At 50.2% G+C, this 21,577-nt stretch overlaps 2 long non-coding RNA genes across 2 annotated transcripts; both read left to right on the top strand.

The window, feature by feature from the left end:
- Nucleotides 1–692: 692 nt before the first annotated feature.
- LOC133267865 (uncharacterized) lies at nt 693–4,435 on the top strand. The gene is made up of 2 exons (XR_009742897.1): nt 693–1,475; nt 4,306–4,435. It is a non-coding gene; the product is annotated as an uncharacterized LOC133267865 (long non-coding RNA).
- A 7,401-nt stretch (nt 4,436–11,836) lies between these two features.
- LOC133267864 (uncharacterized) lies at nt 11,837–15,582 on the top strand. The gene is made up of 3 exons (XR_009742896.1): nt 11,837–12,622; nt 13,339–13,414; nt 15,453–15,582. It is a non-coding gene; the product is annotated as an uncharacterized LOC133267864 (long non-coding RNA).
- The last annotated feature ends 5,995 nt before the right edge of the window (nt 15,583–21,577 follow it).

The following is a 21,577-nucleotide window of genomic DNA, read 5'->3' as shown; positions in this document are numbered from 1 at the left end:
GCCAGGGATGGGACATGTGTTTTCAGATAGGCACACCCCGCCCCCGATCTAGCCGCTTCCAGCAGCAGACAAACAAACACGGACACAAGCACGGCCTGGAGCTGACACCCTCTCCGCCGCTTTAAACCCACTCAGGAATAGGCGCGAACACGAGACAAAGGGCTGACGAACACCCCCCCCTCCGGCGTGTACCAGCCCCGCAGGCTCCTCCCCGCCCCTCTAAGCTCGCCGGACCCACCACAACCGGCAGGCGGCGGAAGCAGCCCGGACGAGGACCGGAGGAGCCTCACCCGGAGCCGATCCCCGCCTTCCCCCCGCACCTCGGGCCTGCTCTTGGTGTGGGCCTTGCGGGGCGCCCTCACGGCCTCCACCAGGGCCATACTCTGCGGCACCACCAAGCCGCAGCCACGGGTACTGCGGGCGGAAGCGAGGGGGAGATTGACACCGCCCCCACCCGCTCCCTTCCAGTCAGCAGGGCGGTGGCTACGTGAAGCACGGAAGGACTCAGCGCAGAACGCAGAGCTGGGAGCCGGAGCATGGCCGCCAGGCCTGGGTGAGGCAGGTCTCCTGTCAGGATGGGAGCGGGCTTGGGGTAGGCTCACATATAGGCTCAGATATGGGAAGGCTAGGTTCCTTAGTAAGGGCGTGGGGAGAGGTGGGACTACCCCATAGGATCCTGTGGGGCGGCCAGGCCCCTCCATAAGTGTTAGAGATGAGGATCGGCCCTCCTACAAGGGCCTGTGGGGGAACAGAATCCTTTATAAAGTGCTGTGTGGAGGCCAAGCTCCTCTACAGGAGCCTGGGAGGGAGGTAAGTTCCCCTACTGAGGACCGGCTGGGAGGCCAGGATCATCTCTAGGAGCCGGGAAAGAATCCAAACTTCTCTATAAGGGAGTGGCCAGGCTCCCCCTAAAAGGACTGGCAGGGAGGCAAGGCTCATCTAGAGGAGCCTAGGAGGAGGCCAGCTTCGCCTATAGGGACCTGTGGAGGGGCCAGGCTCTCCTGTAACGCCCCCGGTGCGGAGGGGGGTGGGGAGGGAGTCTCCTCCATAAGAGTCTGGGACAAGGCCAGGTGTCTCTATAAGGGTCTGTGGGGAGGTCCAGCTGCCGCTATAGGGAATGCGAGGTAAGAAACCAAGGCCCTACTACTGAGGCTGGGGAGTGTGAGTTCTCTTCTTTCTACTTGTGCCGTAGCAGGACCCGGAAGTGCCACCGGAGCGGGGCAGCCTGTCTGCAGTGCCTGAGGCATCTCCAGCCGCAGCGGGGCTCCAGTCTCAGCCTGGGGGACCAGGCGTCACTGACCCTTTTGATCCCTACTCAGGTGCTCAGCTGCCCCAGGGAGCCACCGCTGGAGCCGAGGCCATGCCCCACTGGAGCAGAAGTGATTGCAGCCAGTCCCCAGATGGAGGAGTCCCTGCAGAGCTCAGTCCCTCCTTGCAGAAGACATTGTAGTCAAAGACCTAATGATCTTGAACAGGTAATGTCCACTCTCTTAGGCCTTGTACTTGGCCTTGAGAAGACCCTTTGTTATCAACATCATGTGTCATTTATAATACCTGTGGGAAAGGTAAATTGCGTGTGGGTCAAGGCAGAGATGATACTGACCAGGAGCCCATTGCACATTACGGAGGTGGTGATCCCCTGAGCAGGCACAGGGCTGGTCTGCACTGCCCAAGGCCTGCTAACGGGGTTTATGGGCAGCTCCTGCCTGATACTGACACACCAGCTGCCTGGCCCTGCCTGTATCTGGAAACGCAGCAAGAAGTGCTCCTGTGAACTTCCTTCATAACTAATGCTGTTTTCTTGTGATGCTTTATGTATTAGCTCATAGGACCAAAAAGGAAGAGGTCTAACTCTGCCTGAAGGCAGGATGCCCAGCATCTGAAGGGACATAAGACTTCCATGCTACCTGTATCCCTCTGCTTATTTTGTCTTACTAAAGCAGCTGTGGCCTCTCTGTCCCTAGGGGGGAAGGCAGGAGCTGTGCAGCTGGTTATCAGGCTCTCTTGTTAGGCCCTTCACTTCTGTGGGTGTCTGGGAGGAGGACAGACCCCTCTAGAGAGGCCTGTGAGGAAACTCAGCCTGACTCTAGGGGAGCAGGGGGAGGCTAAAGTCTTGGTGTGTTCTGTCCCAGAGCTGTCGTGGTATTGAGCAAGTAGGAAATAAAGGCTGAGCAAGGATATGCTCTTGTAGGCTTCCTCCCAGGAGAAGGAACCTGAACATCCTAGGGTGCTTTGAAGGTGTACCCGCCCTAGCCTAGATAAAAAAAGTGAGTATGACATCTTTCAGAAGAAAGATAGCCACCACGCAAGTCTCAAAACTTAATCATAGAAGATGTATGTAAGAACTAAGACTACAGCAGGGTCCTTCAGCAGAATATTTCTACACTTGGTCTTTCAGAAATAAAAATGGACAGCCGATTCCTTCGCATGTGCACTTTGCACAGTCCGTTGTAGTGCATCAGGAGAGATGTTTAAGCTCACTGCCATCTTCTCCGCAGAAGGAAATACAGTAAAAGCTCCGGGAACTGTTTGGCTTAGACATGCACTGAAGTCACGCAGATTCAACTTGAAGAATATCATACATCAGCAACTCCCGTTGCTCCAAAGTTAAGGCACCTGGCACCGGGTTTAAACAGCTGAACTGTGTGCTGGTCCCCTTATCCTCCATCCCTGTGCCATAAGGCACTGAGGAGCTTCTTAAGCAATGCTGCACATGAGGATATGAGAGAGACCAGCAGCCCTGCAGCACATGAGTTTCTGAATCAAAGCCGTGATCACGTATATGGTAACAAAAAAAGCAAGAACTTTGGGAGATACGGTCAGAAAATGAGTTTCAGGGCTCCAGCCCAACATTAACAACTAAGTTTTTTTCCAGTGGTACATAGTCACAACAAGTCCAAGGGACTTCTTTACCAGAAGTTAATCAAATGAGGGTCTGCAGAGCCTACCAGGCACAAGCTATACCGTGAACCTAGAAGTCTGCAAGCCCCTCCTTGGAGAGGTGGTTGAAGAGCTGACCAACTTCTCCAGATCCTCAGCAACACTGCAGGGTGCAGGTTTGTGGCAGCACAGCCTCTCACTGGGTAGCTGCGCTGTGGACTGCTACACCAAGCAAGATCAGAGTAGGGTGGTGGTCCCATGAGCATTTGTTTTGACAAAGTTAGTTCCACAAAGTTGTTTCAAGAAGTTGCACACGTCTTCCTATATATGGAATTATGTAGCACCATATAGCTATTCATACACCTGCTACTACAACTATAGAAGTAAAAGCTGATATCACCATTCCTCTCCATTTTCCAAATCAGGATTCTAACCATCCTGTTAATGAAGTAACCTGTTCTTGTATTTTCAGCCGGCTCTTCTGCCAACATAGTGAGGCCTTGTAAGGCCCTGGTTATGCCTCCATCTGGTGTTGTATTATTTGGAATAGATGTGCAACACGTATTCCCTAGCATTATGCATATTCCTCCCTTTTCAGCTAATATATCTAAAACGATTCTATTTTCCCTGGATATTTGACCCGTTCTACCCAGACATTTCTATTTCTATATCCTGTTTCTATTTCAAACATCTACTTCAAATCTTTAATTGCAATTACATTTACTATCTTAGGACTATTTGGTGGAGTGCGTGTGCCCACCGATGGAGGAATGGTGGATGTCCACAGGCTGGTCGCATTCGTTCCTCTTTGGCTCCCAAACCCCTATTCTAAATCTAGCAATTGAATCCCCTCCTGTCACATCTGCCCCCCAGCCATGAACTTGCCTTATTGCCCCTCCAGCACTTGCAATAGCAAGGGCACGGGACCACACTCTAACGCCCCACATTCAGATTCTATGTGACCTTTACATATCATAATTTTACTTTGTAGAGATTTTCTCTATGCGCTGGGTGAGATCCACCCATTAAAGCCAGTTGTAAACCAAACATCACCCAGGACAAGGTGATTCCCAGTATGGTTGGAGATAATACTCTGGGTATAAATAAGTTACCTCAACTTACTGCTTAACCAGCCTGCACCGGTTTAGTTTCCTAGGTTATACGTAGATAGTATTCTTTTTAACCACAGTGTGTCTTTCATCTAGAGATGACACTGTCTTTAAGCACAAAGCGTGTCTATTTGAATAAGTAGATCTCAAACCCTTTCCTTCATTGCCTTAGGAACTTAATCCCAGACCTAGTATTGAAAACTCTTATTATTTTTGCAAAGTTTTACTATTGATCTTAAAGCTCTAAGATTGAAAAGTCTTAATATTGTAAAGCCCCATCCCCAAATATGCGAAAACAACACTGTTTCTCTCACAGCTGGGAGTAACTGGAAACACCACCACACTGGCCAGACCAACAGTGTCTTCTGCCTGGAGAACCTACAAACAGGATCAACAGCATCTAGTGATGTAGCCGTCAACTGTGGCATAATCAGGCTCACCTGAAACAGAGAGCACAAAAAAAAATGAGGTCTGCTTATGAGAAGTGCTCGTTACAAGACTACACAGGACAGAAACACTGGCCACCTGTGTCAAAGGGATGGAAGGCAATGGTGGATGAGGCTGAAAGAGATGTCTTGATTCTATGATTCTATGATTTGCCAAACAACCAAGGCATTTTACCAAGTTCCATCACCAAAGTGCCTCTGGGAATTATATAGCTCATGGTGCTGAATGAGGGAAAGGCCCAAACTGCAGAGTGGTGGGATCCCAAGCTTGGACATCCTTAAGCTCCACAAATGCCTACATACAGGGCTTTGATCAGAACTTCTCCTTAGTGAAACCTTGTCTCCAAAGTCAGAGTCCAGCTTCCCAGGATCTTTCGGGGGGGGTGGGGGGGGGGCGGACTTCACCTAAACCATTCCCTTTAGACAGCTAACGCTCACGATCTGATGGGGAAGAGCAAAAGCAGAGTTCTTCTGTGGAGCCAGAAACCCCATAAAGCAAGTAATTCTGGTGCACTGGTCGGGGTGGGTAGAGGTGCCTTCCTGCACACTAGAAAAGTCAGAGCTGAGGATCTGCGTGGCTCCGGGACTCCCAGTGCCCTGGCTCTGTGCTCCCCAACTGCCCTCCCAGACCTAGTGGGAAGGCAAGAGGTTAGGCCAGCCTGGGCTTTACAGAGACCTGATACCAAGGCACGTCATGGTGGGCTAACATGAAGCCGGAGGGCACTGCGGAAATAGTTGATCCTCTCGCACTCCTGGGTCTCAAAGAACTGAAACGACACAGACAAAACAGCCCTAACATCTGTGAGAAGAGAGCAAATCTCCTCTATTCTGATCTCTTCTCATCCCACTACAAAGATCTCTGTCCACAGCAACGAGCAGGTGATGTTGGTCTTCTGCAGGAAACATGGTAACCATGAGTCATAGAATCATAGAACCAACTAGGCTGGAAAAGACCTCGTCCAGACAAGAAGTCATCCCTTTACACACCCAGGTATTTCAAAGATGAGCGTTAAGTTCAGGAAGGTCTGCAGGGCCCATGCGGAAGGGGTCACTCAGCACAACACTACCTCTGGGGAGACGAAGCCAGCTTCCTAAAGGCACTGCATGTTTCCTAGGTACCCCATGGTCCTGCAGTCCCAGCTGACTTCTCTCCCACAACTATGGAGCAATAAAAAAGCATGGGGATCTACGAAAGCAAAGTGTCTTGACTCGTTTGTCTTCTCTCTCTTTCCTGCCCATCCCTTTTCCAAGTAGCTTTAAGCCCAAGTCTTCTGAAATGTGCTGTCTGGTGTAGCTCAATTTCATGAACCTGGAAGGCAGCCTTTCATCCCACATGCGCATATGCACTTGTTATCACTTGTTGTTTTCCAGCTTGCAGCAGACATGGGATAAAACCTCAACCTCTGCACTTCCTGTCCATAGAATCACAGAATCATAGAATAGGGTTGGGAAGGACCTTAAGATCATCTAGTTCCAGCCCTCCTGCAATGGGCAGGGACACCTCGCACTAAACCATGCCACCCAAGACTGCGTCCAACCTGGCCTTGAAGGCTGCCAGGGATGGAGCGTTCACAGCTTTCTTGGGCAGCCCATTCCAGTGCCTCACCACCTTCACAGTAAAGAACTTCTTCCTTATATCTAAAGTAAACTTCCCCTGCTTAAGTTTGAAGCCATTACCCCTTGTCCTGACACTACAGTCCCTAACAAAGAGTCCCCTCCCCAGCATTCTCGTAGGCCCCTTTCAGATACTGGAAGCTGCTCGGAGGACTCCATGCAGCCTTATCCCCTCCAGTCTGAACAGCCGCAACTTTCTCAGCCTGTCTTCATATGGGAGGTACTCCAGCCCCCTTGTCATCCTCGTGGCCCTCCTCTGGACTAGCCCCAACAGCTCCACGTCCTTCTCATATTGAGGACACCAGAACTGTACGCAATACTCCAAGTGAGGTCTCACGAGAGCAGAGGAGCCGCATCACCTCATTAAACCCTTGGTTACACATCACAGACAGCTGCAAGACACAGGTCAGCAGCAGAGCAGCATCACGGTCCTCTTGCAACCAGCTCTGGATTTCCCTGGCACTTGCTGGAAGTCCTGGCTAGACCATTTTGCTATGACACAGTCTGCTTTAGACTGATACATCTGCTCAGAGGGGTTCCCATGCTACCACGTGAGATATATGGCGAAGGGCTGCTGGCACACTGGGTTCACATGGAGATGGCTTCACCCAGCTTGCATCCCCAGTGTGTCAGCGCCTTCTACTGCAAATTCATTTAAAGTCCATCAGAGTTTCAGAGTCTGCTAGGTGGTGTCGTGGCTGTAGAACACACTGGCCATAAGTCACTGAGTACCTGGAAGTGACTACGGCTGTTCAGGATAATGGCCACACCAAACGCGCAAGCAGGTTAATGGGCGAAAAGGTCACTGCTTTGATTCTGTTACTTTGAAAAGGTAGTGGAAGGAAAAATAAAAACAAACAAAAAAAATATAGTGGAAACCTTGAAGTGGTGGGATCTTAAGTGCAGAAGGCACGCCTAAGGCACACACAGTGTTAGCTGCAACACATCCTGCTGCTTCACTGCCAGGGCAACAGAGAGAAGGCAGATCTGTGCCATCCCGGACTTCTACAACAAGGAGTGGACATCCAGAGGACCACACTGCCACGTGAAGGTGTCTGGGGGCTTTCACCTCACAAGCTTTGACGTGCTCTTTGCCGTTCTTCCCGGATCTTCTCCAGTGTGGTAACGCTCTGCTGGTAACTCCTGCCTTTGAAACAAATCACACTGTCATCTGATTAACATGGATTAAAAGGACCCTTTGCTAGAAGGCACTACACAAAACCTGAATCGGCAGGGACGTCAGGGAGAAAGCAGCAGTAACGTGTGAGCTCAGCTATGGATGTGCACTGCAAGGAAATACAGAGCTGTGCAGCAAGGTGGAAGGTCATGCCACAGAGAAACGGTGAGAAACGGGAAATGGGGTGCGAAGCCATCTCTGCTATGTTGGGCATGAGTTTCTGAGGAGCCAGCCCTGACCCAGAAGCTGGAGCTCGCTCAAGAGCCATGCCATGGCTTCACAACCCCTGCCCCAGCAAACACTCCCCTCACCCTCCAAACCCTGCATTGCCACACTCACCAGAGTCTTCCGGAGGTGATTTCATCTGAGCCAGATTGAGGAACAGCTGCCAAAACTGGGAGACAGAAGAAAGCTACAGGAGAGCTAACGTGCATCACAACGGTATTGAAGGCCAGCTAGAGAACATTGCCAGCCCTTCCATCTCACCCCCAAACCCAGAGCTGGGAGAAGAGTTATGGGGCAGGAGAGCCCAAAGAGCATACACCCTTCCTGTCCCATGGCCACCCGCCTCTCTATACCTTCTCCTGCTGCTTCTGTGTAACCACGTTTGTGTTGTGGTGCACAGCTTGTTCCGCCTCACCCTTATCCATGCGGTGCTGCTCATAAAGGCGCTTGGCCTAGGAGAGCCAACAAACAGGGCAGGAGCGTGTTAGCAAGCAAGGAGGTACTATTACAGCTCATGCACATAGCTCTAGAGCAAAACAGCCTCCAAGTGAAGAGGTTACCAAAGGCTGCCCACAGAGCAGGGGACAGCACACAAGGCACTCAGTGCCCTGCTGCTTGACCAAAACTGACCTCACAAGACAAGCTGCTCTTCATTTGGCATGAAAAGCTCATAGCAATCGAGTCCGTGACATCTAAATCAATCTTAACCTACCATGCAATGCTGTGACTAGCCATGTCCGTGGTGTACTCTTCAGTTTTTCAGAGCACACTATGCAGACTTAAATGTGACGGTCTTCCTCTGCTGCAGCTCTTGATGTAGTGTCTGCATGAGTTGCAGCAGAGGAAGACCCTCATATGTAAGACTGTGCCAGCACTGTGCGCGTATGGTAGCAGTGTTAAACCATAGAGCAAGAAAGAGCAGCATGTTTGCTTTACCACCATGGTCTTCTCGTACTGCAGACTCCTGATTTTCTGAATCGCCTCCATTATCAGGTCTATCTGTGATGACAAGAGAGTCAACACATCACTGAGCATCGAAGCTTCACGATGGACTATGTGGCTTAGGAAAGGAAGAGGCACAGACCAAATTCAGATGGCCTTAAGGACCTATGTCCACATCAAGCATCTTCACAAAACCCACCTTTTATACTTCTAGCTAAGCCTCCACCTGTCTATGCAATGGAACTCTACAAATGAAATCCACCATTATATAGTACTGTATCATCTCCATTGAATCTAGGAAAATTGGGAAGCCAGCTCCCTTCTGCTACGTCCAAACTTGCAGCAGTTTTCTCTCATTTTCCAGACAAAGGAATCTCAAGCCAGAAGAGGTTAAAAGACTTGCCAATTTTAGCAAACCCTATGGACATCACGCAACACTATAATGTATGAGATATATGTCTCTATGCTTTAAGAACATTCCTGGTTGAGGCTGGTGTCTCTGGAGGTGAGCCCTGCGATAGCCAGCCCCAAAAGGCACCCAAAGGAGAAGATGTGGCAGTCAGAAGAAGGAAGTCAGAGGTTCAGCAGCAGGGCTTCAACATATAGGAAGGAGCTCAGGACTTCCCAGCAGCGACAGGCACTGGGAGCATGCAGGGGGCTGGGGCATGGTGGGAGAAACGAGCCAGGAGCCAAAATCCATCACCAAGGATGGTAATTGGTAGTGGATCAACATCCTGACCTTCTTCCGATGCAGTTTTTGCTCTTCCCTGAATTCCTCCATTTTCTTTGCTTCTTCCCAAAGGGTTTGTGCCAGCTAGATCTGACCTTCTCCCACACTACCTCTGCAAAGAAAAGAAAGTTTCATATATAGAGAGAGAGATACACGCAAATATATATATATATACACACATACATGAAAAGACTGTTGCTCAAATCACCTGCTGTAGCTGACATCAAACCGAGCCCATTGTACAACTCCATTTCCAGAAACAGATAAAAGCAGCAGGAAGTCTGAAACGGCGTCCATGCAGCATTAGCTATGTAAGCTTCAGTCATGCTGGGGGTCACCTTTCAGCATAAGAAAACTGGAATCAAGAAGTTCTTCAAGCAAGCACAGTCACATCTGCCCCTCACCCCAATGAATACAGCCAGCTTTCAACACACAGCAACCTGAAGCAAAGAGTTGCCGCAGGTTAGCACACAGTCAAGCTGGGGCACAGAAAAAGTGATGCTAAACAACCCTCAGCTTCATCCTGTTGAAAGTGAGTGGCCATACCGCAGAACAGCACCCCAGTAAGCTCATTGAGAGACATATGTTAAGTGTAGCTCAGGATTCAAGACCCGGAGCTGTTTCAAACCCACAGCCATGAATAGCCAGCTGCTTCGACAGCAGAGCCATGCTGGGGACGTTCACCAAGGCTCAGGGCAGCAGACAAATGTGGCTGCGGCTGTGTGTGGACTCAGCACAGGAGAGCAGAGTGCTAGCCCTCGGGGTAGGGATACTGCCCACCATGTGTGCATGGAAATGAAGGCACAATGTAAGGTGGCCAAGGCATCATCTTGTAGATGCTCTGACTAGAAGTGTGGAATCATTTAGGCTGGAAAAGACCTTTAAGATTATTGAGTCCAACCGTTTACCCTACGCTGCTAAATCCACCACTACACCGTGTCTCGAAGTGCAACATCTGCACACCTTCTAAACACTTCCAGGGATGGTGACTCCACCACTGCCCTGGGCAGCCTGTTCCAGTGCTTGACAACCCTCTCGGGGAAGAAACTGTTCCCAATACCCAGCCTAAAGCTCACCTGGTGCAGCTTGAGGTCGTTTCCTCTTGTCCTATCACGTGGTACTTGGGCAAGGAGACAGACCCCCACCTCACAACCTCCTTTCAGGTGATAGAATCATTGCAGTACAGCCCCTCAATGGTGGCCAGGGCCTAGAAAAGTCTGGGAAATTCAAGTGTTAAACGTGCATCCCAGGACAGAGGAACCTCTGCCAGATCCCACAGTTATAGTGTTGACAATACAGGAACGTGTATTTGCACACCTACCCCACCACCACCCAAATCATGTACATGGACTTGGGAAATAGAGATCATACACTACCTCAGAAGAATGTGTCACAGCGAGGATTATTAAGCTTAAGAGATTCAGGTAGAAGTAGAGCTACGTACCCAGGGATTCAGGATTCTGTCTTCAAACAGTAGTTTGCAAGACACATTTGTCACCGAACATGTAAAAAAACTTCCTTTGCAGCAGTACCATCCTCACTGCTGCAGCCAGGATCAGTCGCGTTGGCCTAAGGTGGAATGAGCACGGTGGTAACGAAGTCCGTGTTTAAGGAAACATAAAACCTGCCCTGTGTGGCGACAGTCTGCTTGACTTCATGTGTGGCTCCAGCCATGCCCTGCCACCAAATAAATCATGGAAGCACAGCCACAAAATAAAACTTGTTCTGGAATCACAGCCATAGCTGACACTTAGCTCTGACCCTTGTTTTCTCAAACAGTGGTCAATTAATTCACCAATTTATTCTCAAAGGGCTTTGACAACCAGGACTTCACTGCCGTTGCTCTCCGGGGTGCAGTGTACAAGATGAAAGAGGTCAGGCAATTCAGAGAAACATTTCCAACTTGATCTGGCTGTGAGGCAAGGTATTTCAGTTCAGATCATTCCACAACTACTGAAACCCGGGCAGGGACACCTTCCATTAGACCAGGTTGTGTTAAGCCCCATCCAGCCTGGCCTTGATCACTGCCAGGGATGGGACATGTGTTTTCAGATAGGCACACCCCGCCCCCGATCTCGCCGCTTCCAGCAGCAGACAAACAAACACGGACACAAGCACGGCCTGGAGCTGACACCCTCTCCGCCGCTTTAAACCCACTCAGGAATAGGCGCGAACACGAGACAAAGGGCTGACGAACACCCCCCCCCGGCGTGTACCAGCCCCGCAGGCTCCTCCCCGCCCCTCTAAGCTCGCCGGACCCACCACAACCGGCAGGCGGCGGAAGCAGCCCGGACGAGGACCGGAGGAGCCTCACCCGGAGCCGATCCCCGCCTTCCCCCCGCACCTCGGGCCTGCTCTTGGTGTGGGCCTTGCGGGGCGCCCTCACGGCCTCCACCAGGGCCATACTCTGCGGCACCACCAAGCCGCAGCCACGGGTACTGCGGGCGGAAGCGAGGGGGAGATTGACACCGCCCCCACCCGCTCCCTTCCAGTCAGCAGGGCGGTGGCTACGTGAAGCACGGAAGGACTCAGCGCAGAACGCAGAGCTGGGAGCCGGAGCATGGCCGCCAGGCCTGGGTGAGGCAGGTCTCCTGTCAGGATGGGAGCGGGCTTGGGGTAGGCTCACATATAGGCTCAGATATGGGAAGGCTAGGTTCCTTAGTAAGGGCGTGGGGAGAGGTGGGACTACCCCATAGGATCCTGTGAGGAGGCCAGGCCCCTCCATAAGTGTTAGAGATGAGGATCGGCCCTCCTACAAGGGCCTGTGGGGGAACAGAATCCTTTATAAAGTGCTGTGTGGAGGCCAAGCTCCTCTACAGGAGCCTGGGAGGGAGGTAAGTTCCCCTACTGAGGACCGGCTGGGAGGCCAGGATCATCTCTAGGAGCCGGGAAAGAATCCAAACTTCTCTATAAGGGAGTGGCCAGGCTCCCCCTAAAAGGACTGGCAGGGAGGCAAGGCTCATCTAGAGGAGCCTAGGAGGAGGCCAGCTTCGCCTATAGGGACCTGTGGAGGGGCCAGGCTCTCCTGTAACGCCCCCGGTGCGGAGGGGGGTGGGGAGGGAGTCTCCTCCATAAGAGTCTGGGACAAGGCCAGGTGTCTCTATAAGGGTCTGTGGGGAGGTCCAGCTGCCGCTATAGGGAATGCGAGGTAAGAAACCAAGGCCCTACTACTGAGGCTGGGGAGTGTGAGTTCTCTTCTTTCTACTTGTGCCGTAGCAGGACCCGGAAGTGCCACCGGAGCGGGGCAGCCTGTCTGCAGTGCCTGAGGCATCTCCAGCCGCAGCGGGGCTCCAGTCTCAGCCTGGGGGACCAGGCGTCACTGACCCTTTTGATCCCTACTCAGGTGCTCAGCTGCCCCAGGGAGCCACCGCTGGAGCCGAGGCCATGCCCCACTGGAGCAGAAGTGATTGCAGCCAGTCCCCAGATGGAGGAGTCCCTGCAGAGCTCAGTCCCTCCTTGCAGAAGACATTGTAGTCAAAGACCTAATGATCTTGAACAGGTAATGTCCACTCTCTTAGGCCTTGTACTTGGCCTTGAGAAGACCCTTTGTTATCAACATCATGTGTCATTTATAATACCTGTGGGAAAGGTAAATTGTGTGTGGGTCAAGGCAGAGATGATCCTGACCAGGAGCCCATTGCACATTACGGAGGTGGTGATCCCCTGAGCAGGCACAGGGCTGGTCTGCACTGCCCAAGGCCTGCTAACGGGGTTTATGGGCAGCTCCTGCCTGATACTGACACACCAGCTGCCTGGCCCTGCCTGTATCTGGAAACGCAGCAAGAAGTACTCCTGTGAACTTCCTTCATAACTAATGCTGTTTTCTTGTGATGCTTTATGTATTAGCTCATAGGACCAAAAAGGAAGAGCTCTAACTCTGCCTGAAGGCAGGATGCCTAGCATCTGAAGGGACATAAGACTTCCATGCTACCTGTATCCCTCTGCTTATTTTGTCTTACTAAAGCAGCTGTGGCCTCTCTGTCCCTAGGGGGGAAGGCAGGAGCTGTGCAGCTGGTTATCAGGCTCTCTTGTTAGGCCCTTCACTTCTGTGGGTGTCTGGGAGGAGGACAGACCCCTCTAGAGAGGCCTGTGAGGAAACTCAGCCTGACTCTAGGGGAGCAGGGGGAGGCTAAAGTCTTGGTGTGTTCTGTCCCAGAGCTGTCGTGGTATTGAGCAAGTAGGAAATAAAGGCTGAGCAAGGATATGCTCTTGTAGGCTTCCTCCCAGGAGAAGGAACCTGAACATCCTAGGGTGCTTTGAAGGTGTACCAGCCCTAGCCTAGATAAAAAAAGTGAGTATGACATCTTTCAGAAGAAAGATAGCCACCACGCAAGTCTCAAAACTTAATCATAGAAGATGTATGTAAGAACTAAGACTACAGCAGGGTCCTTCAGCAGAATATTTCTACACTTGGTCTTTCAGAAATAAAAATGGACAGCCGATTCCTTCGCATGTGCACTTTGCACAGTCCGTTGTAGTGCATCAGGAGAGATGTTTAAGCTCACTGCCATCTTCTCCGCAGAAGGAAATACAGTAAAAGCTCCGGGAACTGTTTGGCTTAGACATGCACTGAAGTCACGCAGATTCAACTTGAAGAATATCATACATCAGCAACTCCCGTTGCTCCAAAGTTAAGGCACCTGGCACCGGGTTTAAACAGCTGAACTGTGTGCTGGTCCCCTTATCCTCCATCCCTGTGCCATAAGGCACTGAGGAGCTTCTTAAGCAATGCTGCACATGAGGATATGAGAGAGACCAGCAGCCCTGCAGCACATGAGTTTCTGAATCAAAGCCGTGATCACGTATATGGTAACAAAAAAAGCAAGAACTTTGGGAGATACGGTCAGAAAATGAGTTTCAGGGCTCCAGCCCAACATTAACAACTAAGTTTTTTTCCAGTGGTACATAGTCACAACAAGTCCAAGGGACTTCTTTACCAGAAGTTAATCAAATGAGGGTCTGCAGAGCCTACCAGGCACAAGCTATACCGTGAACCTAGAAGTCTGCAAGCCCCTCCTTGGAGAGGTGGTTGAAGAGCTGACCAACTTCTCCAGATCCTCAGCAACACTGCAGGGTGCAGGTTTGTGGCAGCACAGCCTCTCACTGGGTAGCTGCGCTGTGGACTGCTACACCAAGCAAGATCAGAGTAGGGTGGTGGTCCCATGAGCATTTGTTTTGACAAAGTTAGTTCCACAAAGTTGTTTCAAGAAGTTGCACACGTCTTCCTATATATGGAATTATGTAGCACCATATAGCTATTCATACACCTGCTACTACAACTATAGAAGTAAAAGCTGATATCACCATTCCTCTCCATTTTCCAAATCAGGATTCTAACCATCCTGTTAATGAAGTAACCTGTTCTTGTATTTTCAGCCGGCTCTTCTGCCAACATAGTGAGGCCTTGTAAGGCCCTGGTTATGCCTCCATCTGGTGTTGTATTATTTGGAATAGATGTGCAACACGTATTCCCTAGCATTATGCATATTCCTCCCTTTTCAGCTAATATATCTAAAACGATTCTATTTTCCCTGGATATTTGACCCGTTCTACCCAGACATTTCTATTTCTATATCCTGTTTCTATTTCAAACATCTACTTCAAATCTTTAATTGCAATTACATTTACTATCTTAGGACTATTTGGTGGAGTGCGTGTGCCCACCGATGGAGGAATGGTGGATGTCCACAGGCTGGTCGCATTCGTTCCTCTTTGGCTCCCAAACCCCTATTCTAAATCTAGCAATTGAATCCCCTCCTGTCACATCTGCCCCCCAGCCATGAACTTGCCTTATTGCCCCTCCAGCACTTGCAATAGCAAGGGCACGGGACCACACTCTAACGCCCCACATTCAGATTCTATGTGACCTTTACATATCATAATTTTACTTTGTAGAGATTTTCTCTATGCGCTGGGTGAGATCCACCCATTAAAGCCAGTTGTAAACCAAACATCACCCAGGACAAGGTGATTCCCAGTATGGTTGGAGATAATACTCTGGGTATAAATAAGTTACCTCAACTTACTGCTTAACCAGCCTGCACCGGTTTAGTTTCCTAGGTTATACGTAGATAGTATTCTTTTTAACCACAGTGTGTCTTTCATCTAGAGATGACACTGTCTTTAAGCACAAAGCGTGTCTATTTGAATAAGTAGATCTCAAACCCTTTCCTTCATTGCCTTAGGAACTTAATCCCAGACCTAGTATTGAAAACTCTTATTATTTTTGCAAAGTTTTACTATTGATCTTAAAGCTCTAAGATTGAAAAGTCTTAATATTGTAAAGCCCCATCCCCAAATATGCGAAAACAACACTGTTTCTCTCACAGCTGGGAGTAACTGGAAACACCACCACACTGGCCAGACCAACAGTGTCTTCTGCCTGGAGAACCTACAAACAGGATCAACAGCATCTAGTGATGTAGCCGTCAACTGTGGCATAATCAGGCTCACCTGAAACAGAGAGCACAAAAAAAAATGAGGTCTGCTTATGAGAAGTGCTCGTTACAAGACTACACAGGACAGAAACACTGGCCACCTGTGTCAAAGGGATGGAAGGCAATGGTGGATGAGGCTGAAAGAGATGTCTTGATTCTATGATTCTATGATTTGCCAAACAACCAAGGCATTTTACCAAGTTCCATCACCAAAGTGCCTCTGGGAATTATATAGCTCATGGTGCTGAATGAGGGAAAGGCCCAAACTGCAGAGTGGTGGGATCCCAAGCTTGGACATCCTTAAGCTCCACAAATGCCTACATACAGGGCTTTGATCAGAACTTCTCCTTAGTGAAACCTTGTCTCCAAAGTCAGAGTCCAGCTTCCCAGGATCTTTCGGGGGGGGTGGGGGGGGGGCGGACTTCACCTAAACCATTCCCTTTAGACAGCTAACGCTCACGATCTGATGGGGAAGAGCAAAAGCAGAGTTCTTCTGTGGAGCCAGAAACCCCATAAAGCAAGTAATTCTGGTGCACTGGTCGGGGTGGGTAGAGGTGCCTTCCTGCACACTAGAAAAGTCAGAGCTGAGGATCTGCGTGGCTCCGGGACTCCCAGTGCCCTGGCTCTGTGCTCCCCAACTGCCCTCCCAGACCTAGTGGGAAGGCAAGAGGTTAGGCCAGCCTGGGCTTTACAGAGACCTGATACCAAGGCACGTCATGGTGGGCTAACATGAAGCCGGAGGGCACTGCGGAAATAGTTGATCCGCTCGCACTCCTGGGTCTCAAAGAACTGAAACGACACAGACAAAACAGCCCTAACATCTGTGAGAAGAGAGCAAATCTCCTCTATTCTGATCTCTTCTCATCCCACTACAAAGATCTCTGTCCACAGCAACGAGCAGGTGATGTTGGTCTTCTGCAGGAAACATGGTAACCATGAGTCATAGAATCATAGAACCAACTAGGCTGGAAAAGACCTCGTCCAGACAAGAAGTCATCCCTTTACACACCCAGGTATTTCAAAGATGAGCGTTAAGTTCAGGAAGGTCTGCAGGGCCCATGCGGAAGGGGTCACTCAGCACAACACTACCTCTGGGGAGACGAAGCCAGCTTCCTAAAGGCACTGCATGTTTCCTAGGTACCCCATGGTCCTGCAGTCCCAGCTGACTTCTCTCCCACAACTATGGAGCAATAAAAAAGCATGGGGATCTACGAAAGCAAAGTGTCTTGACTCGTTTGTCTTCTCTCTCTTTCCTGCCCATCCCTTTTCCAAGTAGCTTTAAGCCCAAGTCTTCTGAAATGTGCTGTCTGGTGTAGCTCAATTTCATGAACCTGGAAGGCAGCCTTTCATCCCACATGCGCATATGCACTTGTTATCACTTGTTGTTTTCCAGCTTGCAGCAGACATGGGATAAAACCTCAACCTCTGCACTTCCTGTCCATAGAATCACAGAATCATAGAATAGGGTTGGGAAGGACCTTAAGATCATCTAGTTCCAGCCCTCCTGCAATGGGCAGGGACACCTCGCACTAAACCATGCCACCCAAGACTGCGTCCAACCTGGCCTTGAAGGCTGCCAGGGATGGAGCGTTCACAGCTTTCTTGGGCAGCCCATTCCAGTGCCTCACCACCTTCACAGTAAAGAACTTCTTCCTTATATCTAAAGTAAACTTCCCCTGCTTAAGTTTGAAGCCATTACCCCTTGTCCTGACACTACAGTCCCTAACAAAGAGTCCCCTCCCCAGCATTCTCGTAGGCCCCTTTCAGATACTGGAAGCTGCTCGGAGGACTCCATGCAGCCTTATCCTCTCCAGGCTGAACAGCCGCAACTTTCTCAGCCTGTCTTCATATGGGAGGTACTCCAGCCCCCTTGTCATCCTCGTGGCCCTCCTCTGGACTAGCCCCAACAGCTCCACGTCCTTCTCATATTGAGGACACCAGAACTGTACGCAATACTCCAAGTGAGGTCTCACGAGAGCAGAGGAGCCGCATCACCTCATTAAACCCTTGGTTACACATCACAGACAGCTGCAAGACACAGGTCAGCAGCAGAGCAGCATCACGGTCCTCTTGCAACCAGCTCTGGATTTCCCTGGCACTTGCTGGAAGTCCTGGCTAGACCATTTTGCTATGACACAGTCTGCTTTAGACTGATACATCTGCTCAGAGGGGTTCCCATGCTACCACGTGAGATATATGGCGAAGGGCTGCTGGCACACTGGGTTCACATGGAGATGGCTTCACCCAGCTTGCATCCCCAGTGTGTCAGCGCCTTCTACTGCAAATTCATTTAAAGTCCATCAGAGTTTCAGAGTCTGCTAGGTGGTGTCGTGGCTGTAGAACACACTGGCCATAAGTCACTGAGTACCTGGAAGTGACTACGGCTGTTCAGGATAATGGCCACACCAAACGCGCAAGCAGGTTAATGGGCGAAAAGGTCACTGCTTTGATTCTGTTACTTTGAAAAGGTAGTGGAAGGAAAAATAAAAACAAACAAAAAAAATATAGTGGAAACCTTGAAGTGGTGGGATCTTAAGTGCAGAAGGCACGCCTAAGGCACACACAGTGTTAGCTGCAACACATCCTGCTGCTTCACTGCCAGGGCAACAGAGAGAAGGCAGATCTGTGCCATCCCGGACTTCTACAACAAGGAGTGGACATCCAGAGGACCACACTGCCACGTGAAGGTGTCTGGGGGCTTTCACCTCACAAGCTTTGACGTGCTCTTTGCCGTTCTTCCCGGATCTTCTCCAGTGTGGTAACGCTCTGCTGGTAACTCCTGCCTTTGAAACAAATCACACTGTCATCTGATTAACATGGATTAAAAGGACCCTTTGCTAGAAGGCACTACACAAAACCTGAATCGGCAGGGACGTCAGGGAGAAAGCAGCAGTAACGTGTGAGCTCAGCTATGGATGTGCACTGCAAGGAAATACAGAGCTGTGCAGCAAGGTGGAAGGTCATGCCACAGAGAAACGGTGAGAAACGGGAAATGGGGTGCGAAGCCATCTCTGCTATGTTGGGCATGAGTTTCTGAGGAGCCAGCCCTGACCCAGAAGCTGGAGCTCGCTCAAGAGCCATGCCATGGCTTCACAACCCCTGCCCCAGCAAACACTCCCCTCACCCTCCAAACCCTGCATTGCCACACTCACCAGAGTCTTCCGGAGGTGATTTCATCTGAGCCAGATTGAGGAACAGCTGCCAAAACTGGGAGACAGAAGAAAGCTACAGGAGAGCTAACGTGCATCACAACGGTATTGAAGGCCAGCTAGAGAACATTGCCAGCCCTTCCATCTCACCCCCAAACCCAGAGCTGGGAGAAGAGTTATGGGGCAGGAGAGCCCAAAGAGCATACACCCTTCCTGTCCCATGGCCACCCGCCTCTCTATACCTTCTCCTGCTGCTTCTGTGTAACCACATTTGTGTTGTGGTGCACAGCTTGTTCCGCCTCACCCTTATCCATGCGGTGCTGCTCATAAAGGCGCTTGGCCTAGGAGAGCCAACAAACAGGGCAGGAGCGTGTTAGCAAGCAAGGAGGTACTATTACAGCTCGTGCACATAGCTCTAGAGCAAAACAACCTCCAAGTGAAGAGGTTACCAAAGGCTGCCCGCAGAGCAGGGGACAGCACACAAGGCACTCAGTGCCCTGCTGCTTGACCAAAACTGACCTCACAAGACAAGCTGCTCTTCATTTGGCATGAAAAGCTCATAGCAATCGAGTCCGTGACATCTAAATCACTCTTATCCAACCGTGCAAGGCTGCTACCAGCCACGTCCCTGGTGTACTCTTCAGTTTTTCAGAGCACACTATGCAGACTTAAATGTGATGGTCTTCCTCTGCTGCAGCTCTTGATGTAGTGTCTGCATGAGTTGCAGCAGAGGAAGACCCTCATATGTAAGACTGTGCCAGCACTGTGCGCGTATGGTAGCAGTGTTAAACCATAGAGCAAGAAAGAGCAGCATGTTTGCTTTACCACCATGGTCTTCTCGTACTGCAGACTCCTGATTTTCTGAATCGCCTCCATTATCAGGTCTATCTGTGATGACAAGAGAGTCAACACATCACTGAGCATCGAAGCTTCACGATGGACTATGTGGCTTAGGAAAGGAAGAGGCACAGACCAAATTCAGATGGCCTTAAGGACCTATGTCCACATCAAGCATCTTCACAAAACCCACCTTTTATACTTCTAGCTAAGCCTCCACCTGTCTATGCAATGGAACTCTACAAATGAAATCCACCATTATATAGTACTGTATCATCTCCATTGAATCTAGGAAAATTGGGAAGCCAGCTCCCTTCTGCTACGTCCAAACTTGCAGCAGTTTTCTCTCATTTTCCAGACAAAGGAATCTCAAGCCAGAAGAGGTTAAAAGACTTGCCAATTTTAGCAAACCCTATGGACATCACGCAACACTATAATGTATGAGATATATGTCTCTATGCTTTAAGAACATTCCTGGTTGAGGCTGGTGTCTCTGGAGGTGAGCCCTGCGATAGCCAGCCCCAAAAGGCACCCAAAGGAGAAGATGTGGCAGTCAGAAGAAGGAAGTCAGAGGTTCAGCAGCAGGGCTTCAACATATAGGAAGGAGCTCAGGACTTCCCAGCAGCGACAGGCACTGGGAGCATGCAGGGGGCTGGGGCATGGTGGGAGAAACGAGCCAGGAGCCAAAATCCATCACCAAGGATGGTAATTGGTAGTGGATCAACATCCTGACCTTCTTCCGATGCAGTTTTTGCTCTTCCCTGAATTCCTCCATTTTCTTTGCTTCTTCCCAAAGGGTTTGTGCCAGCTAGATCTGACCTTCTCCCACACTACCTCTGCAAAGAAAAGAAAGTTTCATATATAGAGAGAGAGATACACGCAAATATATATATATATACACACATACATGAAAAGACTGTTGCTCAAATCACCTGCTGTAGCTGACATCAAACCGAGCCCATTGTACAACTCCATTTCCAGAAACAGATAAAAGCAGCAGGAAGTCTGAAACGGCGTCCATGCAGCATTAGCTATGTAAGCTTCAGTCATGCTGGGGGTCACCTTTCAGCATAAGAAAACTGGAATCAAGAAGTTCTTCAAGCAAGCACAGTCACATCTGCCCCTCACCCCAATGAATACAGCCAGCTTTCAACACACAGCAACCTGAAGCAAAGAGTTGCCGCAGGTTAGCACACAGTCAAGCTGGGGCACAGAAAAAGTGATGCTAAACAACCCTCAGCTTCATCCTGTTGAAAGTGAGTGGCCATACCGCAGAACAGCACCCCAGTAAGCTCATTGAGAGACATATGTTAAGTGTAGCTCAGGATTCAAGACCCGGAGCTGTTTCAAACCCACAGCCATGAATAGCCAGCTGCTTCGACAGCAGAGCCATGCTGGGGACGTTCACCAAGGCTCAGGGCAGCAGACAAATGTGGCTGCGGCTGTGTGTGGACTCAGCACAGGAGAGCAGAGTGCTAGCCCTCGGGGTAGGGATACTGCCCACCATGTGTGCATGGAAATGAAGGCACAATGTAAGGTGGCCAAGGCATCATCTTGTAGATGCTCTGACTAGAAGTGTGGAATCATTTAGGCTGGAAAAGACCTTTAAGATTATTGAGTCCAACCGTTTACCCTACGCTGCTAAATCCACCACTACAGCGTGTCTCGAAGTGCAACATCTGCACACCTTCTAAACACTTCCAGGGATGGTGACTCCACCACTGCCCTGGGCAGCCTGTTCCAGTGCTTGACAACCCTCTCGGGGAAGAAACTGTTCCCAATACCCAGCCTAAAGCTCACCTGGTGCAGCTTGAGGTCGTTTCCTCTTGTCCTATCACGTGGTACTTGGGCAAGGAGACAGACCCCCACCTCACAACCTCCTTTCAGGTGATAGAATCATTGCAGTACAGCCCCTCAATGGTGGCCAGGGCCTAGAAAAGTCTGGGAAATTCAAGTGTTAAACGTGCATCCCAGGACAGAGGAACCTCTGCCAGATCCCACAGTTATAGTGTTGACAATACAGGAACGTGT

The sequence above is a fragment of the Pezoporus flaviventris genome, unplaced genomic scaffold, assembly GCF_033815535.1.
Source record: "Pezoporus flaviventris isolate CSIRO_AGI_PZ_B2104156 unplaced genomic scaffold, CSIRO_AGI_Pfla_v1 ptg000010l, whole genome shotgun sequence".
Classification (NCBI taxonomy): domain Eukaryota; kingdom Metazoa; phylum Chordata; class Aves; order Psittaciformes; family Psittacidae; genus Pezoporus; species Pezoporus flaviventris.
The sequence above is the reverse complement of the archived record's forward strand: the minus strand, read 5'-3'. Positions and strand labels throughout refer to the sequence as shown.